Raw genomic sequence first — 27,166 nt, 5'->3', positions numbered from 1 at the left:
ATCACACCAAAGTCCAAAGTCAGGAAAAAAATCCACAGTGATAAGAAAGCCCAGAAGTGTCAATGTCTTGCTACTTCAACTGAATGCCTTCATTAGACCGAAGAGAGAATCTCAAAAACATTTGAGGGTTCCAATCAGCATATATATCATGTCCCTCCACCCTGTAGGGATACTTTCTTGACTATATGCCAGATCCAGAGATAACTAAAGAGTTGAACATCCTCCAGTTGTTTTAGCTCTGAGATACTTGATGCCACTCAAGCCATTTCCTCCCTGAGAAAATTGAAATGACAGGGGAATAGGGTGTGTGTAACCAACTCGTTCCTTCACCTTCCTTCCTGGAAAGCCAACATTTTAGGAAGAATGAAGACACCTCCTATCTTTCCATTTCTCTCCAAAAATTTACACGGTTGTTGGTCCAGAAGAATTCTGAAAGCTCAAAGAAATATAACTGCTTCTCTTATTGTGATCTTAATAGAATTCTTAGGGACAGTTAACTTGTATCCCTTTTTCATTCTCTGAAACTTTTAATTCTTTCCCTTCAATTCTGTGTGTGCTGTGTGTAAAATCTATGAAGGGTGAGACTAGTAGATTAAAAACATCTCAGCTTTTCCTAATCTGTATAAAAGTCTAAAATAACTTCTCCTCCCTTACCTCCTCCTCTTCTTTCTCCTTTGAGGGGAAGATTTCTGGCAAATTTTGGGTTGGGAAACTGCAGTCATTGTCACAAAACCTAACTGTAAATCCAGTGATTACTTTTGAAAGGCAATTGCAAAATAGGAATATAACCCTCTAGAAAACAGTTAATTTTGACTGAGTCTTCCTAATATTGAGCTGTACTTTGAAGAAAATTCTTTGTCAGGTTATTGACATTCTCAGTATTGGAAAAATTACTAAAGGAGAAACATTATAGGCAGGTGACATTTTCTTTTGGGGATTTTGCCCAGGATTTAAGAAAATGAGTGAGGCACGTGAGAAAACATTAATAGGTAAAGTTGGCATACTGTATATATGTAACTATGCATTATTTCTTAAAACTGTACAACAAATTTTAAAAAGTAGAGATTTTAAAATATAAAGGTCACTGTAGCATAAGGAACAGTAAAAACATGTTAGAGACTCCAAGAGACTGAGAAACCAGAGTGGAAAGAGTAATTTTCCTGTCATGAGGGAAAAGTGGGCCATTTTTTGTCAATCAGCTCTACTTCTGTATCCCTGTTTGGCCTTGGAATCCCTCTCCTTTCTCCTTATATGGGACCTGAGGGGAATTAGAATATCTGGGGCATATGTTTCCTTGGTAATGTAACCTATAATAATTTCTCTTAGGGCCGGATCCTTGTTGAAACTCAGGGCAAAGCTGTTTTGCCAGTAATTTCTGAGCCATTGATCATATTCTGCAATCTGTCCTACTTCTGTGAGATAACTTTCGAGGATGATAAAAACGAGAGTGCATTTCTATGCACCTTGTGTCTCCTCCATTGTCATACTTGGTTTTGAGCTCAAAGAAGAAAAGTAGAATCTGTAAATACAATATAGAGCATCTTTTATTATTTTTACCGTTGCTTCCCTGTCAGTGTTCCATGGTTGAGATATTTAAAATCAAGGCTAGTAAATGCAGCATCTTAAAGTATACTATGCAAACAACACTATGCCCTTGTCCAGATTAATGAAATAAGAGGTTCTGTTAGAAAAACTTCAATTCCTAAGGAAGTGTTCATCTTATTTACAGCATTGTTTTGTTTAGAATAAAAACCCCAAACACTCTTTATGTGATCATCAGTGTAAGGAAATTAATTTTCTTCTTTTGAATTTTACATGAATTATTGGTCTTACCATTTTGGAAAGCCTGGACTACAAGTCAGGCTGCTACCATGTAAAGAATTATTTTAAACAAAAACTCTCCCATTTCTCACTTGTATGAACCAAAATACAAATGACTGAAAACCTGCTGAAGAGCTCTATTCACAGAGTGCAGTTTGGTATGGCTATAAAGGTACTATCTGAACATAAATTTTATAAAATGCTTTAAACCCAGAGAAACATGTTTTTTTTTTTTTTCCCTACAAAAGTCTTCAAAGCAACCCTGAGGAGACAAATTATTAGACACGAGTCTACTGTCGTTTGGAGAATATGACATAAGATCAAATTTTATTTTATTTTTTTAGAGTTAAAAAATGATTCTTTTTCCCAGCTCCCTTCACAGTTTATTCTCTTGTAAGCCTTAGTATATCCTTTATATTGTTTAGTTTATAGAACTGGCCATTAGAAGACACGAACTGTAAATCACAGTATGAAACAGATTTTTTGTTGGCCAACAGAAGAGAAAAAAAAGAGACTATAGCTGCCTTTATGTCACTTTACTCCAGGTTGGTGAAAATTATATGTAATGAAATCCTCAACTGTAAATGAACACTGTCAGACACAGATTGCACTGAAAAGTCAAAGGATAAAACTGATGAAAAGCACATTTTATTATTAGGGCATTTCCATTTCTAAATGCTAATGTATTTAAAAAATGATAAACTGTAAATACATATATAATAACTATCATTTGAGAATATGTTTACGTTGTGATGGCTGAGTGGGTTATAACTGTCCTGAGTGAACGACAGTTATAAAGATCCCCAGTTGAGTATGAATTTGAGCAACAAAAGCTCCTCTGGACTCTATGGACAATGGATACAAGATGAAAAACCATCAATTTAGAAAATAGACACTGAGATACCCTCTACTTAAAGTCAACTAATTCAATGGAAGGTGTTAGGAAATAGACCTTTGCTTCTCCCCTGCCCCACCTCACCCATGGGCACAAACAAGCTCAGGGCACAGGGAATTAGAATTTAGTCTATGGTAATTAAGGTCATAGAAAGTAGAGGAAGTACACCATGGTACCTGAAGCACATACCTTTTTAGGGAAGAAAATCCCATATATATATATATAGAGAGAGAGAGAGAGAGAGAGAGAGAGAGTGCAAAATAATGGTCTTCATTTGGAGAGATCATGACTTGACTTACATATTTTGCTAGGATTGAATTTTACTAAATTATAGTTTTCTGTGTTCATTTATTAATAAAGATACCTCATTAGGCAATTTGGTGTGCCTAACAAGTACTGCAACTATAATTGCCTTCAAATTAAACATAAACACTAGGAGATATTCATCTAAACTGTTAATCATAATTTAATTGCTATATACTGAGACATACCCATTACAGAATTCACACCATATTGGCCAAATAATAGATTACAAATACAGTATTATCATATGAGACTGGGTAATAAATTCATTTATGAGATGCTTGAGAAAATATTCTAGGAAAGATTCTTAAGCTAGTTCTGATGAAGAGAAGAAATCCATTTATTCAGATTTAGATTCTTTATTTTCTAGACTCATTTTTCTAGTTTGATGGTCAATCAGTTCAAAACCAACTGCACAATTGGCTTTCAGAATACAAATAGAAACTCATGGCAACACATCCTGACTCCCATAGGTTTAACAATTACATATCTAATTGCCCTCTGCTATGACATAAAAATAAATAGAAATGGAGCAAAATATTTTTACCCCTCAATACTTTAAACAAGGACAGTTTATGGTGGGAAGTGCTTATCTGCCATGGGGGAAAATCTGCTCCCATATTTTCAAGATCCCGTCTCAATTCTTCTCAAGACAGTATATGGTTTAAGAGTCACCTTCCTAGTTAGAACAACCAAGTTGTGGGATAAGAAGACTCTTGTGTTCGAATACAGGTTTAAATATATTCAAGTACGTACTGTTTTAGCAAATATAATTTTTCATTGTGACTTCAGTAAGAAACAATTTTGAGGTAAGCTCATACTTTCAATTTAATTCCACAAACGTTGTTAGAGCCCATAGTGTTTCTTAAGCACAGTACTGGAGATTAAAATCAGGTCCAGTCACAAACCTAGAGACCCACCAACCTATGATCTTTCAGTGAAAGTTCTTTTCCTTGGGCTTCCCTGGTGACACAGTGGTTAAGAATCCGCCTGCCAATGCAGGGGACACGGGTTCAAGCCCTCATCCGGGAAGATCCCACATGCCCTGGAACAACTAAGCCTGTGTGCCACAACTACTGAGCCTGCACTCTAGAGCCCGCGAGCCACAACTACTGAGCCCGTGCACCACAACTACTGAAGCCCGTGTGCCTAGAGCCCATGCTCCGCAACAAGAGAATCCACCACAATGAGAAACCCATGCACTGCAATGACGAGTAGCCCCCACTCGCTGCAACTAAAGAAAACCCGTGTAGTAATGAAGACCCAATGCAGCCATAAATAAATAAATAAAAATAAAGTTCCATTTAAAAAAAATAAAAAATAAAGAAAAAAAGAAAGTTCTCTTTCCTTACTTTATGAAGGTCACAATCCACGGAAACTTAAGCACAAAGAGAATTCCAGCTTGCAAAGTCAGGGACATGGAGCCATTGCTCCATACCGCTCTCTACACAATCTAAATTTTTTACCTTCAAGGACAAGTTACTCCAGAATCTGGTGCCTCAATTACCCAAGAGTCTTCCCTAAAACCCCTAAACTGATCAGATCTTTTTTTTTTTTTTTACATCTTTATTGGAGTATAATTGCTTTACAATGGTGTGTTAGTTTCTGCTATATAACAAAGTGAATCAGCTATATGTATACATATATCCCCATATCCCCTCTCTCTTGCGTCTCCCTCCCACCCTCCCTGTCCCACCCCTTTAGGTGGTCACAAAGCACGGAGCTGATCTCCCTATGCTATGCGACTGCTTCCACTAGCTATCTAATTTACATTTGGTAGTGTATATATATCCATGCCACTCTCTCACTTCGTCCCAGCTTGCCCTTCCCCCTCCTTGTGTCCTCAAGTCCATTCTCTACATCTGCATCTTTATTCCTGTCCTGCCTCTAGGTTCTTCAGAACCTTTTTTTTTTTTTTTTAGATTCCGTATATATGTGTTAACGTACGGTATTTGTTTATCTCTTTCTGACTTACTTCACTCTGTATGACAGTGTCTACGTCCGTCCACCTCACTACAAATAATTCAATTTCGTTTCTTTTTATGGCTGAGTAATATTCCATTGTATATATGTGCCACAACTTCTTTATCCATTCATCTGTTGATGGACACTTAGGTTGCTTCCATGTCCTGGCTATTGTAAATAGAGCTGCAATGAACATTGGGGTACATGGCTCTTTTTGAATTATGGTTTTCTCAGAGTATATACCCAGTAGTGGGATTGCTGGGTCGTATGGTAGTTCTATTTTTAGTTTTTTAAGGAACCTCCATACCGTTCTTCATAGTGGCTGTATCAATTTACATTGCCACCAACAGTGCAAGAGGGTTCCCTTTTCTCCACACCCTCTCCAGCATTTATTGTTTGCAGATATTTTGATGATGGCCATTCTGACGGGTGTAAGTAAAACTACTCATTGTAGTTTTGATTTGCATTTCTCTAATGATTAGTGATGTTGAGCATCCTTTCATGTGTTTGTTGGAAATCTGTATATCTTCTTTGGAGAAATGTTTACTTAGGTCTTCTGCCCATTTTTGGATTGGGTTGTTTGTTTTTTGGATTGGGTTGTTTGTTTTTTGGATATTTTTTGGATATTGAGCTGCATGAGCTGCTTGTATATTTTGGAGATTAATTCTTTGTCAGTTGCTTCATTTCCAAATATTTTCTTCCATTCTGACAGTTGTCTTTTCATCTTGTTTATGGGTTCCTTTGCTGTGTAAAACCTTTTAAGTTTCATTAGGTCCCATTTGTTTATTTTTGTTTTTATATCCATTTCTGTAGGAGGTGGGTCATAAAGGATCTTGCTGTGATTCATGTCATAGAGTGTTCTGCCTATGTTTTCCTCTAAGAGTTTTATAGTGTCTGACCTTCCATTTAAGTCTTTAATCAATTGTGAGTTTATTTTTGTGTACGGTGTTAAGGAGTGTTCTAATTTCATTCTTTTATATGTAGCTGTCCAGTTTTCCCAGCAGGACTTATTGAAGAGGCTGTCTTTTCTCCATTGTATATTCTTGCCTCCTTTATCAAAGATAGGGTGACCATATGTGCATGGGTTTATCTCTGGGCTTTCTATCCTGTTCCATTGATCTATATTTCTGTTTTTAAGCCAGTGCCATACTGTCTTGATTACTGTAGCTTTGTAGTATAGTCTGAAGTCAGGGAGCATGATTCCTCCAGCTCCGTTTTTCTTTCTCAAGATTGCTTTGGCTATTCGGGGTCTTTTTGTTTCCATACAAATTGTGAAATTTTTTGTTCGAGTTCTGTGAAAAATGCCATTGGTAGTTTGATAGGGATTACATTGAACCTGTAGATTGCTTTGGGTAGTATAGTCATTTTCACAATATTGATTCTTCCAATTCAAGAACATGGTGTATCTCTGTATCTGTTTATATCATCTTTAATTTGTTTCATCAATGTCTTATAGTTTTCTGCATACAGGTCTTTTATCTCCTCAGGTAGGTTTATTCCTAGGTATTTTATTCTTTTTGTTGCAATGGTAAATGGGAGTGTTTCCTTAATTTCTCTTTCAGATTTTTCAACATTAGTGTATAGGAATGCCAGAGATTTCTGTTCATTAATTTTGTATCCTGCTACTTTACCAAATTCATTGATTAGTTCTAATAGTTTTCTGGCAGCATCTTTAGGAGTCTCTATGTATAATATCATGTCATCTGCAAACAGTGACAATTTTACTTCATCTTTTCTGATTTGGATTACTTTTTTTTTTTAAATTATTTATTTATTTATTTATTTATGGCTGTGTTGGGTCTTCGTTTCTGTGCGAGGGCTTTCTTCTAGTTGTGGCAAGCGGGAGCCACTCTTCATTGTGGTGCGCGGGCTTCTCACTATCGCGGCCTCTCGTTGCGGAGCACAGGCTCCAGACGCACAGGCTCAGTAGTTGTGGCTCGCAGGCCCAGTTGCTCCACGGCATGTGGGATCCTCCCAGACCAGGGCTCGAACCTGTGTCCCCTGCATTGGCAGGCAGATTCTCAACCACTGCACCACCAGGGAAGCCCTGTATTACTTTTATTCCTTTTTCTTCTCTGACTGCTGTGGCTAAAACTTCCAAAATTATGTTGAATAATAGTGATGACAGTGGGCAGCCTTGTTTTGTTCCTGATCTTAGTGGAAATAGTTTCAGTTATTCACCATTGAGAACAATGTTGGCTGTGGGTTTGTCATATATGGCCTTTATTATGTTGAGGTAAGTTCCCTCTATGCCCACTTTCTGGAGGTTTAATATCATAAATGGGTTTTGAATTTTGTCTAAAGCTTTTTCTGCATCTATTGAGATGATCATATGCTTTTTCTCCTTCAGTTTGTTAATATGGTTTATCACACTGATTGATTTGTGTATATTGAAGAATCCTTGCATTCCTGGGTTAAACCCCACTTGATCATGGTGTATGATCCTTTTAATGTGTTGGTGGATTCTGTTTGCTAGTATTTTGTTGAGGATTTTTGCATCTATGTTCATTGGTGATATTGGCCTATAGTTTTCTTTTTTTGTGACAGGTTTGTCTGGTTTTGGTATCAGGGTGATGGTGGCCTCGTAGAATGAGTTTGGGAGTGTTCCTCACTCTGCTATATTTTGGAAGAGTTTCAGAAGGATAGGTGTTAGCTTTTCTCTAAATGTTTGATAGAATTCGCCTGTGAAGCCATCTGGTCCTGGGCTTTTGTTTGTTGGAAGATTTTTAATCACAGTTTAAATGTCAGTGCTTGTGATTAGTCTGTTTATATTTTCTCTTTCTTCCTGGTTCAGTCTCAGAACGTTGTGCTTTTCTACAAATTTGTCCCATTTCTTCCAGGTTGTCCATTTTATTGGCATATAGCTGCTTGTAGTAATCTCTCATGATCCTTTGTATTTCTTTAGTGTCAGTTATTACTTCTCCTTTTTCATTTCTAATTCTGTTGATTTGAGTCTTCTCCCGTTTTTTCTTGATGAGTCTGGCTAATGGTTTATCAATTTTGTTTATCTTCTCAAGGAACCAGCTTTTAGTTTTATTGATCTTTGCTATCATTTCCTTCATTTCTTTTTCATTTATTTCTGATCTGATCTTTATCATTTCTTTCCTTCTGCTAACTTTAGTGTTTCTTTGTTCTTCTTTCTCTAATTGCTTTAGGTGTAAAGTTAGGTTGTTTATTTGAGATTTTTCTTGTTTCTTGAGGTAGGATTATTGCTATAAACTTCCCTCTTAGAACTGCTTTTGCTGAATCCCATAGGTTTTAGGTCGTCATGTTTTCATTGTCATTTGTTTCTAGGTATTTTTTGATTTCCTCTTTGATTTCTTCAGTGACATCTTGGTTATTTAGTAGCATATTGTTTAGCCTCCATGTGTTTGTAGTTTTTACAGTTTTTTTTTCCTGTAATTGATATCTAGTCTCATAGTGTTGTGGCTGGAAAAGATACTTGATACAATTTCAATTTTCTTAACTTTACCAAGGCTTGACTTGTGACCCAAGATATGATCTATCCTTGAGAATGTTCCATGAGCACTTGAGAACAAAGTATATTCTGTTGTTTTTGGATAGAATGTCCTATAGTTATCAATTAAGTCCATGTTGTCTAATGTGTTATTTAAAGCTTGTGTTTCCTTATTTATTTTCATTTTGCTTGATCTGTCCATTGGTGAAAGTGGGGTGTTAAAGTCCCCTACTCTGATTGTGTTACTGTCAACTTCCCCTTTTATGGGGAAATTTCCCCTTTTATGGCTGTTAGCATTTGCCTTATGTATTGAGGTGCTCCTATGTTGGGTGCATAAATATTTACAATTGTTATATCTTCTTCTTGGATTGATCCCTTGATCATTATGTAGTGTCCTTCTTTGTCTCTTGTAGTAGTCTTTATTTTAAAGTCTATTTTGTCTGATATGAGAATTGCTACTCCAGCTTTCTTTTGACTTCCATTTGCATGGAATAACTTTCTCCGTCCCGTCACTTTCAGTCTATATGTGTCCCTAGGTCTGCAGTGGGTCTCTTGTAGACAGCATATAGATAGGTTTTGTTTTTGTATCCATTCTGCCTGTCTATGTCTTTTGGTTGGAGCATTTAATCCTTTTACATTTAAGGTAATTATCTATATGTATGTTCCTATTACCATTTTCTTAATTGTTTTGGGTTTGTTTTTGTAGTTCTTTTCCTTCTCTTGTGTTTCTTGCTTAGAGAAGTTCCTTTACCATTTGTTGTAAAGCTAGTTTGGTGCTGCTGAATTCTCTTAGCTTTTTCTTGTCTGTAAAGGTTTAAATTTCTCCATCAAATCTGAATGAGGTCCTTGCTGAGTAGAGTAATCTTGGTTGTAGGTTTTTCCCTTTCATCACTTTAAATATGTCCTGCTACTCCCTTCTGGCTTGCAGAGTTTCTGCTGAAAGATCAGCTGTTAACCTTATGGGGATTCTCTTGTATGTTATTTGTTGCTTTTCCCTTGCTGCTTTTATTTTTTCTTTGTATTTAATTTTTGATAGTGTGATTAATATGTGTGTTGGCATGTTTCTCCTGGACTTGATTTGACTATTTCACATATTTTCTCAGTCCCTTTCTTTTTCTCTTTTCTTCTGGGACCCCTATAATTTGAATGTTGGTGTGTTTAATGTTTTCCCAGAGGTCTCAGATTGTCCTCAATTCTTTTCATTCTTTTTTCTTTATTCTGCTCTGCATTAGTTATTTCCACTATTTTACTTCTAGGTCACTTACCCGTTCTTCTGCCTCAGTTATTCTATTGATTCCATCTAGAGAATTTTTATTTTCATTTATTGTGTTGTTCATCATTGTGTATTTGGTCTTTAGTTCTTCTAGGTCCTTGTTAAATGTCTCCTGTATTTTCTCCATTCTATTTCCAAGATTTTGGATCATCTTTACTATCATTACTCTGAATTCTTTTTCAGGTAGTCTGCCTATTTCCTCTTCATTTGTTTGGCCTGGTGGGTTTTTACCTTGCTCCTTTATCTGCTGTGTATTTCTCTGTCTCTCATTTTGCTTAACTTACTGTAATTGGGGTTTCCTTTTGACAGGCTGCAAGTTTGTAGTTCCCGTTGTTTTTGGTGTCTGCTCGCAGTGAGTAAGGTTGGTTCAATGGGTTGTGTAGGCTTCCTAATGGAGAGGACTTGTGCCTGTGTTCTGCTGGATGAGGCTGGATCTTGTCTTTCTTGTGGGCAAGACCGCATCCAGTGGTGTGTTTTGGGAGGTCTGTGACCTTATTATGATATTAGGCAGCCTCTCTGCTAATGGGTGGGGTTTTGTTCTGTCTTGCTAGTTGTTTGGCATGGGGTGTCCAGCACTGGAGCTTGTTGGTCATTGAGTGGAGCTGGGTCTTAGGGTTGAGATGGAGATTCCTGGGAGAGCTTTCGCCATTTGATATTATGTGGGCCTAGGAGGTCTTTGGTGGTCCAATGTCCTGAACTCGGCTCTCCCACCTAAGAGGCTCAGGCCTGACACCCAGCTGTAGCACCAAGACCCTGTCAGCCACACAGCCTGGTACGTTGGGAGTTTCTTGTCTTTTGGGAAGTCTGAGGTCTTCTGCCAGCTTTCAGTAGGTGTTCTGTAGGTGTTCCACATGTGGACGTATTTTTGATGTATTTGTGGGGAGGAAGGTGATCTTCACATCTTATTCCTCTGCCATCTTGAAGGTCCTCCTATTCTGAGTTGTGTCATGACAGAAGGTCCCGATCAGATCTTTTCATTATATGGTTCATTTCATTCCACTTGGCAGCTGGAAAAGTCCTACCTTTATTTTAAGATCCAGATGAGGTAATACATCCTTTGAAACCTCTCTCTTCCTCAGGGAATATTGCCCCATCCACAGTTTATTGATTATGTCACTGCATTTGTATTTACCACACAAACATATACAAGTCTGTCTTTCTCTCTAGAGCAAGAACTCTGTGATATTAATATTTATATCTTTAATACTTAGTAGAGTTTCAGGAGTATTTTGTCTAAAAAATATTGAATGTTGATTGAGGATGAGGTTCCCCCCCTCCCCGGAAGAACTCATGCTCCAGTGGTAAAACGAGCATGGAATGAAACCAAAAAAAAAAAAAAGGACTATAACACAAGGATAAGAGCTAACTTTTATTAAGTCATTACTGTATGGCAAGTATAGTACTAAAATATTTTCAGGAATTATCACATAGAAACTTCATGGCAACCCTAGAAATAGTTGTTATTATGTTTCCTGTTTTACAGTTTCCTCTGAGCACTTCTCACATGATATTACCATTTCTTTGTTATTCAATCTAATCCATTCTAGACTGTAAGCATTTTGAGGACATAGACTGTATCTGGCACTGTTTCATTCACAGCATCTGATGTGGTGTCTACCAGCTAATAGGCAATCCAAATATTTGTTAATGCATTTGTTAGTGCATTCATGCTTTAATCAACTAGTTTTCCCAGTGTATGAAATATTATTGTAGCATACATTTATGCAGTGCTTGTGCTGTGCCAGATGCTCTTCTACATGTTTCACAAATATTAGTTCATTAAACCTTCACTACATCCTGTGAGCTAGCTTCTCTCACTGCAAACTAGGTAATGTTTTACAGGTGAGGAAAGAGAGGCAAAGATAGGTACAGCAATTTGGCCAAGGCTATATGGCTAGTTATCTATCTTGGATGCTGCTCTTTTTAAAAATTTATTTTTATTTTTAAAATTTATTTTATTGAAGTATAGTTGATTTACAATGTTGTGTTAATTTCTGCTATACAGCAAAGTGATTCAGTTATACATATATACACATTCTTTTTCATATTCTTTTCCATTATGGTTTATCACAGGATATTGAGTATAGTTCCCTGTGTTATACAGTAGGACCTCTATATCCTATATATCCATCCTGTATACAATAGTTTACATCTGCTAAACTCAAACTCCCAGTCCATCCCTCCCACCTCCTCTCCCCCTTGGCAACCACAAGTCTGTTCTCTATGTCTGTGAGTCTGTTTCTGTCACGTAGATAAGTTCATTTGTGTCATATTTTAGATTCCACATGTAAGTGATATCATATGGTATTTGTCTTTCTCTTTCTGACTTACCTCGCTTAGTATGATAATCCCTAGGTCTCTCCATGTTGCTGCAAATGGCATTATTTCATTCTTTTTTTATGGCTGAGTTGGATGCTGCTCTTAAAAGTGAACTGAGATTAAAAACCTAGACCATGTAATCAGCCATATGTAATCTACTAAAATGGCAAATTAGGAAGATTGTAAATAGTTTTAGGTAGTTTGGTGATCATTGATCATCTTTCTTTCCTGGTAAAACCCTTATCCCATCCTGGTCATTTCCCTTTATTCTGGTTCAGCATCTCCAACCTGAATTGTATGTTTGGCTTTCCTTTACTGATACAAAGTTAATATGCTCTCTGAAAATTGCTCTTCCTGCATTATTGTGTATGCTTTTTCCCTGAAACTGCTCCTTAAAGAATAGGATCTTGGTTACAACTACCTAGATTTTAGCACCTGCATTACAATTGTCCTTTCAATTTCTGTTCCTAATTACTATTGCACAAATTTGTTTAGGTTAGGAATTGCAGGAAATGTGGTCTTTTTTCAAATGTAAATATGGCTTCCGCAATAATTAGTCTAGTGGGTTTTGTAGATATTTGCAGTTCTAAATAGGGGGAAAGAAATCTTCCATACAGATTTTCCACATTGTTCAAAATTTCTTTTTCCAATATGGTTGTTTCCTAATTATTGCACAAGTGTCCCCATTTTAAAGGAATTATTTCAAAGGAACTTTGGTGTTCAGCCCAGTTGGTTGAAAAGTGTTTTTTTCTATTTACAGTTAGACATCCATTAACATTGAATGCTCATTAACACTCCTCTCCCCTATATTGTATATCTATTTAGTGATTACATCTTTCCTATGCACATGGACCCCTTATTGAACAGCAATGATCACTGATTTATTATTGGCAAAGTTGTTTCCTAGTGGTTATGAGTAATTTAGAGAGTGATTCCTTGGTGAGTTGTAATTGCACATTAATCACTTTTCCTACACTAATAACACATGATATAGAAATTTAATTGCTTTCAAAGGTATGCTACTATAGAATAATAAGATTTTTTTTTTTTAAGTTATACAATTTTTATTTATTTATTTATTTATTTATGGCTGTGTTGGGTCTTCGTTTCTGTGCGAGGGCTTTCTCTAGTTGCGGCAAGCGGGGGCCACTCTTCATCGTGGTGCGCAGGCCTTTCATTATTGCAGCCTCTCTTGTTGCGGAGCACAGGCTCCAGATGCGCAGGCTCAGCAATTGTGGCTCACGGGCCCAGTTGCTCCACGGCATGTGGGATCTTCCCAGACCAGGGCTCGAACCCGTGTGCCCTGCATTGGCAGGCAGATTCTCAACCACTGCGCCACCAGGGAAGCCCCAGGATAATAAGATATTTTAATGAATATTTAAAAACCATTAAGACCAAAGGTTAAAAGATGTTGAACATATAAGAACATTACTCATTTTTGTATTCTTGGAATTAAATTTGAACCTATAGAAGCCTGAATGTACTATTGTAGCTTCTTAAATAGTCCTGTATGTATTTTCTAATGCTAGATAATACATTTCCACAAATTTAGAAGTTTAAAACGACACTCATTTATTAGTTCCTAATTTTCTACATCAGAAGTCCAACAAGATGTGGCTAGGTTTTCCGCTCAGTCACAAGGCTGAAGTCAAGATGTCTTCAGGGCTGACTTCTCATTAGGAGGAGCTGAGGAAGAATCTGCTTAGAAGCACATCCAGATAGTTGGCAGAATCGAATCTAGCTCCTTGCGGTTTCAATACTGAGATCATGAATTTTTTGCTCCTAAAGAGTTTCTAGAGGTCATTCACAGGTCCTTTCCACATGACCACATCCATCTTCAAGCTAACAATGGTGTGTCAAATCCTTCACCTGTTTCACATCTCTCACTTCCACTTCTGCAATTAGTCTGAGAAAACTTTTGGGTTTTATATTTGAATTTTTTTTTTAATTGAAGTATAGTTGATTTATAATATTATATTAGTTTCAGGTGTACAACATAGTGATTCAAAATTTTTTAGATTATATTCCATTTATAGTTATTCTAAAATATTAGCTATATTATCTGTGCTGTACATTATATCCTTGTAGCTTATTTATTTTATACATTATAGTTTTTGCCTCTTAATTCCCAGCCCTATCTTTCCCCTCCTTCTTCCCTCTCCCTACTGGTAACCACTAGTTCATTCTGTATATCTGTGAGTCTGTTTCTTTTTTGTTATACTTACTAGTGTGTTTTATTTTTTAGATTCCACATATAAGTGATTACATGAAGTATTTATCTTTTTCTGTCTGACTTATTCTCTAAGCATAATCCTCTCCATGTCCATCCCTATTGTCACAAATGGCAAGATTCCATCTTTATTCATGGCTGTAGGGTGAATGCTTTTTTAATTGAATCTGACATTCTTCCTTTTAATTGGGACATTTAGTCCATTTAAACCTAGTGCCAAAAAATCATTTGGAAGAAACTTGGAAAATGCATAAGCAAGGACAGGAAAGGTAACACAGGTGCATCATGAGAAGACAGTTTGTAGAACTGAATTTCTGGGGTAGAATGAACACTTGGAGTGTGGAAACATATATGAAGATGTCTAGTTCCTTCTATATGGGCAGGTACATATATAGGCAATAAGTGAATATCTGTATAAAAAACGATTATTGATTGAAATGAGAATGAATGAATGAACGTATGAACAAATAGAATGTTAAATAGATTATATAGAAGTTAAAAAATGAGCCCAATAAATTGGATCCAATATGAGAGGAAGGGAGTTTTTGTGGATTTTGAGCATGAGAAATATTTTTGTATAATAATAATTTAATTGGATAAACCCAGTTCCTGCAACTCTTGGGATGCTCTTTCTCTTTGATATTCACACTCCTCTGTAATAAGAAGGCCTAACCATACACACACTTCTCCAAGGGCCACTTTCTTCTAATGATATTTAGAGGAAAAGAAGCAGTCAGTTCACCAGGTGCCAGACTATTCTGCTGTCTCCTGGCACCACCCTGAATTCGAGGTTCTTCTCACTTTACAGCAATTTGAGATCTATGATGATTTCTGCAAATCACCACCAACTCAACATTGCCATATATAATTGTTTTTCTTATGGAAAAATTTGGGGAAAACAATAGAATTGTAAAGCAAGCAAGAAGTAATTTCAAAATTAATGCCAGACATGCCATTTTATGGGAATTCATGAGCTATTACTCATCACATGAAGTTTCATATGGGCAATTTCCTTTTATAGGCCCTGAATTAGGCCCATCACTTTCTCACAAATTCTGCCCCTTGGTTTACTGAAACCAACGTTTGCCCTTTCTATTATTCAGAGCAAAGGCATGCCCTTTTTGTTTAACCCTTGTCTGTCTGTGATATACAGTATTTCATTATTTTATTCAAACAATAGATCCATCAACTCAAACGTTGAATTACATCACTCTCCTAGAGAGCGTATATCTATATACTGGGTTTGCTTTTGTTTTGTTCTGTTTTTTATTCCCCGTTATAATATAGTAAAAGAATTCTTGCAAATTTACTGTGAAGTGATGTGCAACATACTTTGAAAGGGTGATGGTTCTTTACTTAGTGTAAAGAGCATAGATTTATGGTTTGGACTTTTGATTTAAACAATGCTTCTTTCATACTGTAATGGGAAGAATTCAGCCATTTTATTCATCCATAAGATGGGATAGTGGGCTTGTTATGAGGATTTAAAGGGGTGATACTCAGAGTCTGACACATAGTGACTTTCAGCAAGTGGTAGCTCTTTATTTTGGTGCCAGGGAGCTCTGCTAGGCAGCTCTTACAGTCACCTAGAAGTAACTAGACCCCAGACAGGGAGAGAGCAGAGTGATAGAAGTGAAAAGAATAAATGGAAATGCAGTTTTGGGGAGGAAATGGCAGAAGTTTGTGAGAGAGAGGGAATAAGGGAAAGGAGAGAGTGTTATATCAAGGAGAATGGCAGTATCACTGACAAGTCAGTACATGTTCTGATACAAACTCTATTTGATCTTTGATTTAAGAAAAGGGAGAGGTCAATGTAGCTGTTGGGCATGGTTGTGGAGGAAGAATGATTTGTACAGTGCAGAAAAACCAAAACTAAAATACGTGGAGTAGAGAAAGGAAGGCACATTAGAAGTAAATATGCATCATTACGGAGGTGATAATTGGTAAGGTGAGCGGGGAGAGGTAGTGAGGCTGTAAACCCTCCTGGAACAATGGATTCATATTGTGAGTCACAGTATGATTGGTAGGACGTAGAACAAATTGGGTAATTATTTACCGTGTATATCTGATCAGTCTCCAGAGCCTATTACTAGCCCATTTTAAATGTCTCTCAGATTTGCTATCCCCCCTCCACATTTCTTTGTTTAGAATGTCGGTTGTCGTCACCAAACACTGTGTGCATTATGAAAAGTTCTCTTCATAGTTCTCCCCTAACTCCCACCGAGGAACTGCTCCCTTCTCCAATCCTTGCTGTGTGCTATGTCAGTCAATCATCATAAAGCTCTGTTATCATCCTGTCATTTGTTATGATGAGTCACATCCAGGACTTAAGTGGCAACAGTGAACCAGGGCCAAAAAGCCAAGGAAAACCGTGAGAATATCTTGAAACAGTGAACACAGCCTTGGGTGCCTCAAAGGTGTTTGCTACATGTAAGGTGTAGGATGGAGGATTTCTTAACTGCACTTGACTTTTAAAGGCCCTGCTCACCGATGAAAATGTCTCTTGAAAATTACTGCTTGGTTCAGTGTCTGCTCATCTTCTATTGTATAAAGAGCCAACTTAATAAATGAGGAGGGCAGGAAACTACAGAATAGAAATAAGGACAGTAAGGTGTAAAATTTTACTAGTATATCACTGCATCTAAAATAAAGTAAGAACACATAGCTTTCAAATTGATTAGGACCAGCCGACAAAAGTTATTTCTGTCAGCAATTTTTGGAAGGCAGTGGTAGGCAAGAGGGGAGAAGAGTTTAAAGATTATATATTTTATATATATATATATAAATGTCTAGGTTTATAATATATTTAGAAAAATGCCAAACAATAGTTAGAACTGTATACATAGCTGTCTAAAGCCGGGTCTGTGTCTCTCTCAATGTGCTAAGTATTTTCAGTGTTTGTTCATGGAAGAAAGTTACATGACTTGTGAAAATAATAAATGAATACAGGGGCCCTGAATTTGTTACATTTTTTTTTTGCATTTTCCTTTAACAAATGATTCAAATGAAAATATTTTGTACATTTTATAAATAATTTAAAAACAGCGTTTCCCTTGAGAACACAATATTCTTGCAGTGAAATAGTTACTGGATTGGAAATCAGCTCCAGGCACCTTCACTGGTTTTATTGAGTGACACTTCATCCCTCATCTGTAAATGTAAATCCACTAAAATATTTCGGGATAAATTGCTATTATTGTTGCTTTATACAATAATATCTTTGAATATACTAGAAGGAAAAACCACTGTTTATAATCTCTACACCTTTTTAATATATATTGTTTTTTGGAAGGTGTTTATCTCTGAGGGTCTTTAAACAAAGCACAGGCAAGTTTCAGAGTTGGTTTCAAAATAGAAATTGTGGTTTTATTAGCTACTGAATCAAGAACACTTCACTATATTATTTCCAAACAGTTGTTGTCTTGTAATAATATTTGTTCCCCAGAGAACTGGAGTTGACTCAGCTTGGAGGTGTTCACTAATGATCTTTTGAATCATCTGCTCCTCCATAATTTTTATTCCTCTATCTTAGAAAGCTTACAACATATTGCTAATTTTTCACTAACGATACATGAAATGTAATGAGTTGTATGGGTTTCCAGATTATTATATGAATGACCTTTAGTCTGATGTTTCACTGGGTATTCCAAACTCATATCCCATAATTGCATGAAGATATTTTTTAAAAATTTTGCAATCTCCACTTAATAGCATACTAAATTGCACTACGTGCTAGTCCAGTTTAGCTAGTTAATTTCATCAACATGTAACCACAACTGTCTTTTTAGCTGTGTCTCTCAACTAGCATATCATAATTATTCTGAAAAAAGTAAACACTGTTAATTAAAACAGACTACCTCAAGGCAGGTATATATTTTTTCCTTTTCAATTCATTTCATAGTATCTGTTTTTCTAATTTCTGCTTTATTTCCTTTACAGCTCTTGTTACACTCTGAAACTATCTTGTTTGTTTATTGGCTTTTTGTCTGTCTTCCTCCCTGGAATGCAGCATCTGTAAGCAAAGGAAACTTCTGTCTTGTTGCGTGCTATATCGTCATTGCATAGAACAGCACTTGTCAAATCATAGACTTTTAATAAATAGTCATTTGACATCTTCTGCCATAGAATGCTAGATTTTAAAGCTGTACTTAATCACAACATCTAATAGCTTTCTTCAAAAAAGTGTAGGAACATTCTATTAATAATAAACAATAAATATACTGACTTAACTATGAACATACTAAGTCAAATTTTTAATCTACCTGTGAGTATCATGTGTCCGCATTCTAATAATTTTTTAGTTAAATGAAAATTTGGTAATTTAATTAAAAAACAAAACAATTTCTAAAATTATGCTCAGCATGGGCTTAGGATAAGACACAGACCTTGCTTCAAGAATATATTCCTAAAAAAAAAAAAAAAAAAAAAAAAAAAAAAAGAATATATTCCTAAAATAAAAGCACAGCTTTTTTATAAATCAAAGAAGACTGTAAGGAGTTAGGAATAAGCAGAATACATGTTCAAACCAGGAAGCTGTGAATTGCTTCTAGGATGTTAAAAGATAAACTGATGCATATTAAAAATTTTACAAGTTTATTTGAGCAGAAATTAATTTGAATCAAGCAGCATCCAACCTAGTGGATAAAAAGGAGCTCTGAGAAGCTGTACAAAATCAAAGACTTTTATAGGCGGAAGGGAGCAGGAGCAAGAAAGTTCTACTAGGCAAATGTTGGTTGGTTATTGCAAGGTAACTTTCCTTCAGCGATTGGCAGGGGTCTATTGGGCAGATTTCCTCACTTCTTCTAATCAGGAGGTTCCTAATTGACTGGTGTAAGGTTCCATTTCTGGGAGAGGTGAAACTACAATTAAGTCTTGGTTTGGTGATGTGGGGCTTAGCATAAGTGACTCCATTTGGGGCCTGTTGTCTTGTTTTTAAGAAGGGGAAGGTATCTTTAAAGAAGTAACTAAATGATTTTGAAAATATCTTAGGATGTGTAAGTAATCTATAAGTAAAAATGAGGAAGTGGAACATGAAAGAAGGCGAGATACTGGAAGCTATTGCATGCATTGGAGAATTGAGTTTGGTTGGAATTGTGTGGCAAGTAAGGTTAGAAGAAAGGTTTGGGTGTTGCTGTACCAAGTGTTCCATTCCAGGTTGAGAAATTATATTTAATTTATTAGGAAACAGAAACATTAAATGTTTCTAATTATGGGAGTGAAATTGTAAGAACTCTGCTTTAGTATAATTAGTATAAGCAGCACTAGCTGATTTGACAGAATGAAAATGTAATGTGAGGCAGGAGAGTAGGTAGTAAGTGTCTGAAATTGGTCAGGAGAGGTATCAGGCATTGCTGAAATTGAATAATGGCTCTGGGTCTTGAAAGAAAGGCATATTTCAGGATGCAAAGTTAGGAGTCTCTAGGGCTTAGATGTGGATAAGATCTTAAACTAGCTCTGAACTATGATCCCAGTGCTGATTTTGGTCAATTCACCAATTGTGCTAAAGAGGAAGCCCTTACACCCATTCTATCTGTCCCATTTTTTGTTAGGCCCCTAAACAAAGGTAGTGGCATACAGAGACTCATTTTTGTGCCGACTGTTGCTTTTGTAAACAGCCCAAAATTAAAATTTTTATCAGTATTCTCATTTTGTTTCATATATGTGTTAAGCCTGGGAATATCAACAGTGAACGATCTGTTCCCATATTCCACTATATTTTGCAAGTACACTTATTCATGACCTCTTAGGAAATTTAATGATTATCAAAGACGTATTTGGTAGCATTAAGTGGTGTGATATTAAATGGGCAGACAACCGTCTTTCTCTTTAACCTCCAATTTCCAATTTGTCAAGTTTTGTTTTTGTAAATCATATTATTTATAGTGGCTAAGCTTAAGGTGAATGCTTTCCAAGAATACTACTTCCCGGAACAGGATGCCTCCTCCTTCTCACAATGAAGCATCCAGGGTCATAAGTTTCTGTTCTATGTCCTCCCCTTCCAGACTTTGCATACTGCTTAGTTTTCTTTGCCCATCATAAGTTTTAACTCATAATACTTTATGCACTCTAAAACTTCCAGACATAGAGAAAATATTGGAAGATTTTGCTTAGGAGCTAGGAATGCACCTTTCTTTCTTTTGGGATCCACATTTTCCCAGTCTTTTCAAGTCTTTTATTCCATCACTTTTTTTGTAAAATTAAAGTAGCTTTCTGATTCTTCTATAGAACTATTATAGCAGAGCAATTGGGAGACTTTCCTGCCAAGGTACTCCATAAAGTCATTGAAATGCCAGTGACTTTCTAGGTCATGTCAACTTATACTCTTCCCAGGTTATTGAGAGTTAAACACTTATCTCTTAAACAAGAGAAGACTCTTTATCTCCCCTAAGGCACAGTCTTACCAATTTCAACACAAGGCCACACACTCTTGGTCTTTTATAATTAACCACATTCCTCCACTGGTTTCCCTAAGTTCTGAAATTGAATGAGGAAAAAAAAATATCCAAATGAGGTTATTAAATTATAGAATACTAGCAAACCCTTTCATCTTCTTGTATGGAATAAAGTAAAGCTTAGCAAGAAGCCTGTGATAGCAAATACCTCAGATGTAGTTCTCTTAAAAAGAGTCATTTAAATAAAATGACTGTCTTCTTTTAATGAATAACTAGATGAAAAACAAGATTGAGTTTCTAATGGCATTTTGGTACCATCTGGGGTGAAGCACAGCACCTATTGAATTATAAAGATTTATATCACCTAATTAACTAGAAAACCTAAGAAACACAACTTGTATCTTTTTTTCTGTAAAAGTCAACATAAGCAATAATTCTAGCCTGGGCATTCTTTTCTGGGATTGATATCTAACTTTGGAGACTCAGAGTACTTCAAAGTATTGCAGGTGTTTTGTTGTTGTTTGGCTTTGTTTTGTTTTTTGGTGTTGAAACATTATCAGGGGCTACACTGGAGAATTTGAAGCCCATGTGGCAGAGGAACCACAAAGGCAGGGCAACCATGTGTATCTCAATTTGTCTGGGCCAGTCCAGTCCGGTTCAGACCAGTTGTCCTCAGGTAATTATTAATAACTCTGCCTTTCACTTTCAAAATCATCTTGGTTTGGACCATACATTATATGTCAGTTATAAGGCACAGGTTAAACATTTCTTGTCACCTAAAATCAATATGTTCACAGTTGAAGGACCAGACTGGGGCTGTGAAAAGGGCAGGGAGGAGAACAGAAGAACGAAAAAAAGTAGTAAATAGAACTGGATCTACTTACATGAAGGGTGTAGCCGTAAAATCATTAGACTGTATTGCCACACACTAAGTTTTTTAGGTCTAATTCCATTTGGCTAACCCCATATCACCAATGACTAAAATATTCTTTGTTGGAAATCTGGCTAAATGACAAGTGGAGAAAACTGTGTTGATAATGGCTGTCAGCCAAGTAAAGCCCATTGTTTGAACAACAACATTAATTTGCAAACATTTCTTTGCCAGAATTGGAACACTTACTGATTCAGTGACAGAATAAAAAATAGAATATAAAGTTTTAACTCAAGCCTGTTTCTATTAACTTATACTTATGGTTGTTAACACAAAGTTAGATAAGCGGTATGAAGAGGGCGCTGATATTCCAGATGTGTAAAAGAGAGAGCAATTGGGGTAGTAAGTGTACTAAAAAATAAAGGCTCCATTTTGGAAATGAAATTGTCAGCGTGTTATATAATTCTATGATATTTTAATTGAAAATACCTAAAAAATATTACCATAAAATGGACATTTTTCACAAAGATGGAAAGTAAACATGTTTTTAAAATGATGTTCTTAAAACAATCTTTGTGGAATATTTAGACATGATATATTAGATCCTCATGGAACCATACTTAGAAAAGGAAGGAGTCCACAGTTTGATGCTCATGCCAGTGTCTTCCTTTCTCTGAATAGGGGATGGCATTGTATAGTGTCAAAGCCTACTTATTACCCAGTGAATAAATTTTTATAATTTATTTTATTAATTTTGTATTTTTATAAGCCTATTAGAGAGTATTAAAGTGCTGTGAAAATATAGATTTTGGTAAGTTTTATGTCCTATAGTTTTCCTATGGATTCATTTTCATAAGTGTACTCAATTTTGGCTTTCTGATCCAGCTATTGCAACTCTGGGAGATACAGGAATATTTTACAAGATGGTGATGTGTGTGTTCACAAAACAAATGTAGTGGAGAAGTAATTTTGACCATCAAAGAAGTAAATGGACTTTGCTTTGGCAAATAGTTTTTCCTTCCTTTTAAAAAACTATTTATTATGGGAACAAAATCCAAAAATTTACTCTATATCTCTTTCAATTCATGTATTATCTTTTGTCCATATCAAATGCATATACAATTTACAAGAATTTAATCAAGGTATGTTGTCATTTTTGTTCTTTTTTCAGTATATAATATAAAATAGTTTTTATGTATATAAAAAGTTTTCAAAATCATTCATTTCATAGTTGGTCTGAAATAACAAAAAAAATTACTGACCATATGCCTAGTACTGGAAATTTAATTTCCACTTGTGTGCTATATAAATGTCACTGCAATCAATATCTTTAACATATACATTTTTGTATTTCCTTAATAAAAATTCTTTTGATTGAAATAACTAGATCAAACATAAGAAGAACTATGTATTCTTCAAAATCTTTGGCCAAATACCTGTACATAATTTATAATACTAGTAGCAGCATAGGAGTTTTTGTCTTAGTGCAACTTTACAAGAATTCTTTTAAATTGTTAATTTAGTAGGTTTAAATGGTACCTCAAATTTTGATTAATTTGTAATTTTTTTATTTCTTAGAAGGATAGATAATATTTTCTAACGTTTGTTTAATATTTGTATACTTAAGAGTGTGGAGATGGGATGTGGAGTGTGGAAGGAAAAGGCACTCAGACTCTGTTGAAATTAGTAACAGATATATCATTTCTTTAATGCAACTTCATGATAAGACTAATTCCAAATTGAATGTTGACTATTCAATCAAATCCTTAACTGGAGATAATAGCAGATGTAGCTGAGATTATTTTGTATTTGCAGGAATAAAAATATTTGACCCCTTCTATAAAGTAACTGGCAGTCAATGATAAATACATTCAAACAGAATACTCATCGTATCGTTACTAAGCCAAAAGATTATTTCTCTATGCTCATTCTCTGAATCCTGATTTGTTAAATGCTTTATTAAGATGGAAATTGGAAATAAAATCATTGAAGTGTAGGTGTATATTAGGTGATACAATTATATTTTCTTGAGATATTCTGTTTATGTTTATTATTAGGCAGATAGTACTTAATGTTAAAATTTTCTTTTCCTCAGTCAAATTATTAATCGACCAGATCTTTTGTTAAAATTTGACTTACATTTTCAGAGGTTATTATATTTATATGTTGATGAGTGAGACAAAGAAACAAAACTAAAGATATCTACTTTGAATTATCAGTTATATATTAATAAGTAAAAATGTATACATGACTTTGTGTACATAATTTGAATTTATTATGTGATTGAAGGAGACAAAACAATGTGCATTAAATTATACACACAATCTTAACTTTTGATGAAAAACCATTGCCTTCAGAAATACAATTTTTAACATTTTGAAAAATATGACTCTCTTACATAATTTCCTGAATCTATTTTATTAAGAAAATGTTTTATCAAAAATTCAATTGTAAATCTTTTAATATTTGCAAAGGCTTTTAAGTTAATATAAGTAGCTATTTGCATAATGATTATACTTGAGAGAATCATAAATGTTTTTTTCTTTTTTTCCCTTTGTTGTGGCTCAGCAGTGGATCAAAAGCAAATTGTGATAATTGTTCAATCAGTTAAAAGTCAAAAAATATTCAAGGAGGAAAAATCTTTTCACCTTTTTCCAACCATTGTTCTTTTACCACAGAACAATGGGAAGATCTGGCTGACAACAAATTTTCTGTAATAAATCTTAGCATCGCCAATGGTAACATAGGCAGGCATTACGCACTTCCTCTTGTGGTACAAAATATGGTACACAACATCAGGTAGGGTATTATTGTCAAAAAATATTTAATTTGAGTCCAATCAAGTCTTTGGGTATTCTTTTCAGTTTATGAGAAATAAAGAAGATAGAGGAATAGTTAAGAAAATTCCTCTGTTAGATACTGAATGTCATTGTGTATAATAAAATGCATATCATTGCATTCAATTTGTTATTGTTATTGTTTTGTATTGCTTTATAAAAAATTACTGTACAAAAAAATTATGACTTTGATTTTTATGGAATTTGAGGTTTGCCTGTGTCATCTCATTTGAAACACACAACAACCTTGGGAGACAGATACAGCTGTGCTCATTTTAAAGATGAATCTGACTCTGGAAGAGCAACAGTGCTCTACTCCTAAAATATACTGCACTTATTAAACATAACAACACTCCTGAGGAACTGCTCAAGTAGCTGGGGAGGGGGACAAGTTGCAGTGTTCTAGAGGATAAGTCAGTAGAGCTATTTAATTGGCATCAGCTAAATGAAACTGCACAGAAATTTTTGAATCATTTAGTTGGTTGGAACATGATCTTTAAGAAGTCATTCATTCATTCAATGAATATGACTGTCAACTATGTACCAGACAGTTTTCGAGGTGTAGGGGAAGCAGCAGTAAATAAAATGCCCCTACCCTCATGGACCTAACATTCTCGTGTGGAGGAAACAAACCTTAAACTATTTTTTTTTAAAGTACATATAGAATTTCTCAGAAAGTAAATACATTTTATAGAGAAAAATAAAGCTGGGTAACTAAGTGAAGGGATTAATAAAGGGGAAGGCAGAGCAGAGCTATATCATTCAGGTGATTATGGAAATCCTCTCTAATAAGAGACTTCAACTGTGTCTGAAGTAAGTGGGAAGTTGAGCCGTGAAGATATCTAGAGAGAGACCTGCTCAGACAGAGGGAACAGAAATGGCAAAGGATTAATGCAGACATGAGCTTAACAAGCTGGAGAAATAGCAAGAAGGACTTGTGGCTGGAGTGGAATGAACCAAAGGGCAAATAGAAAGAGAGAATCAGAGAGGCAGCTGATAGCCAGATCGGCACGAGCTTTGGAAGCCATTGTAAGCACTTTAAGTCTGAGTCAGATGGGAAACCAGTGGAAGGTTTTGTCAAAGGAGTGATGTGATCTGTTTCATGTTTGGCGCTTTTAGAACATTTCTATTCCGGATTATCGGGTGGTAGTGATGATGGAGGCGTAAAGCAGCAGCAGAGCCTCCCAGAAATAAAACTCAGTGGCTTGGACGAGATGGTTAGTAGTGGAGGTGATAAGAAATAGATTCTGGATGTATTTTGAAAGCATAATCTAAAGAAACTTACTAATAGATTGGCTATGTGAGAGGAAACATGAGAGAAAGAGTTAAGCCAAACCTCTAAGCTTTTGGACTTAGGCACATGGAAGGATGAAGCTGGCATTTACTGAGATATGGAAGTCTGTGAAGAATCCGGTTTTGGCTGGAGGCATCAGGACAGAGAAGGTCAGACAGAGGACAATGAATAGCATGATGAATATTATGACAACAGAAACAGACAAAGCCATGTGAAGTAAAAATAATTCAGTCTGATTTCATTTTAATAGCTATATGAGTTGTGGCCCTCCTATGTAGGTAGGATGTGGTAGAAATAGAAAAACAAAACAACAACAACAAAACTCAACCAAAAGCAAAAACCAACAACAAATTGTAGAATTGTGTGCCCTCAAATGAGGGGATGGAATCAAGAAATTTCAAAAGAATGGCATGAAAAACTCTACCAAATGATGTTAGTAAATCTTGATAGACATAAGGAAAGGCACAAATGTTTTAAGAGAACGGAAGAAATGCAAATGAAGCGGGCAAAGGAAATAGCAAAAATCTTAGCAGGAGTTCAGACTTCTCTGAGTAAACACTAAAAGAATTAAGTAACAATGTGGCTTGCACTAGGACACAGACTTCATTTTTTAAGTTTTAGAGACTTAATTTGTGTGACCAATAATGGGCTCAGCATGTGACTTAAGGTCACAGCCAAAAAAAAAAAAAAAGTCCTGTGATGTGAACAGAAGTTTTAATGTTTTATATGAAATCTCAATGCATTGGCGTAGAAATTCTAATTTTCATGGATTGGGATATTTTAAATAAATATTTAGAATAAGTATAGAAATTATAAATTAAATCACATCCATAGAACTGTGTGTTTTTTATTACTTATGGGAAAATCTGCACATATTTCATTTTAAGTACGATTAATGTTTAATAGAATTTTACATATTAGAGTAGCTAACAGACTTGTCTGAAGTTTCCAATTTAAAGTTTGTAATTTAGTGAATGGTTCTGAATTGTAATTTTAGGTTGAAAGACATAAAAGTTTTTACTAGGTCTAAAACAATAATAGAGTGCTTGTTAGTTAGACAGTTGAATTGCTGAAAGGCTAAATTTTTATATTAACTTATAAATAGTTTATTTGAATATTTTAAAGCATAGCCCCTGAATCATCTTCTGTAAACCTAACTACCCCAAGAACACGAGAAATATGGATTGCTAGCTCTTTGAAATCTAAGCTGTATTAACCTAGCACCATAGGGCATATAGAGGATGCACATTAAACTTTTCTAAATGAATAATTGTATGAAACTGTTAGAATTATGTTTGGTATTGATAGCACTAGAAATGCTTGTGAAAGAAAGACCAAAAAGAAAACTGAGTACACACCTATATTTTAACATGACCTTGATTCTAAAAAGATTTCATATCTATATTTTAAAATATATATTATGTATAATATGTATGCTCTTAAATGGAAATTAAGCCTAACTTTTTTTTTAACTCTGAGGAGAGCAATGTGTAAAAACTCTCTTTTCTA

This window comes from Balaenoptera physalus (genome assembly GCF_965194825.1).
Source record: "Balaenoptera physalus genome assembly, chromosome: 13".
Taxonomy (NCBI): domain Eukaryota; kingdom Metazoa; phylum Chordata; class Mammalia; order Artiodactyla; family Balaenopteridae; genus Balaenoptera; species Balaenoptera physalus.
The sequence above is the reverse complement of the archived record's forward strand: the minus strand, read 5'-3'. Positions refer to the sequence as shown.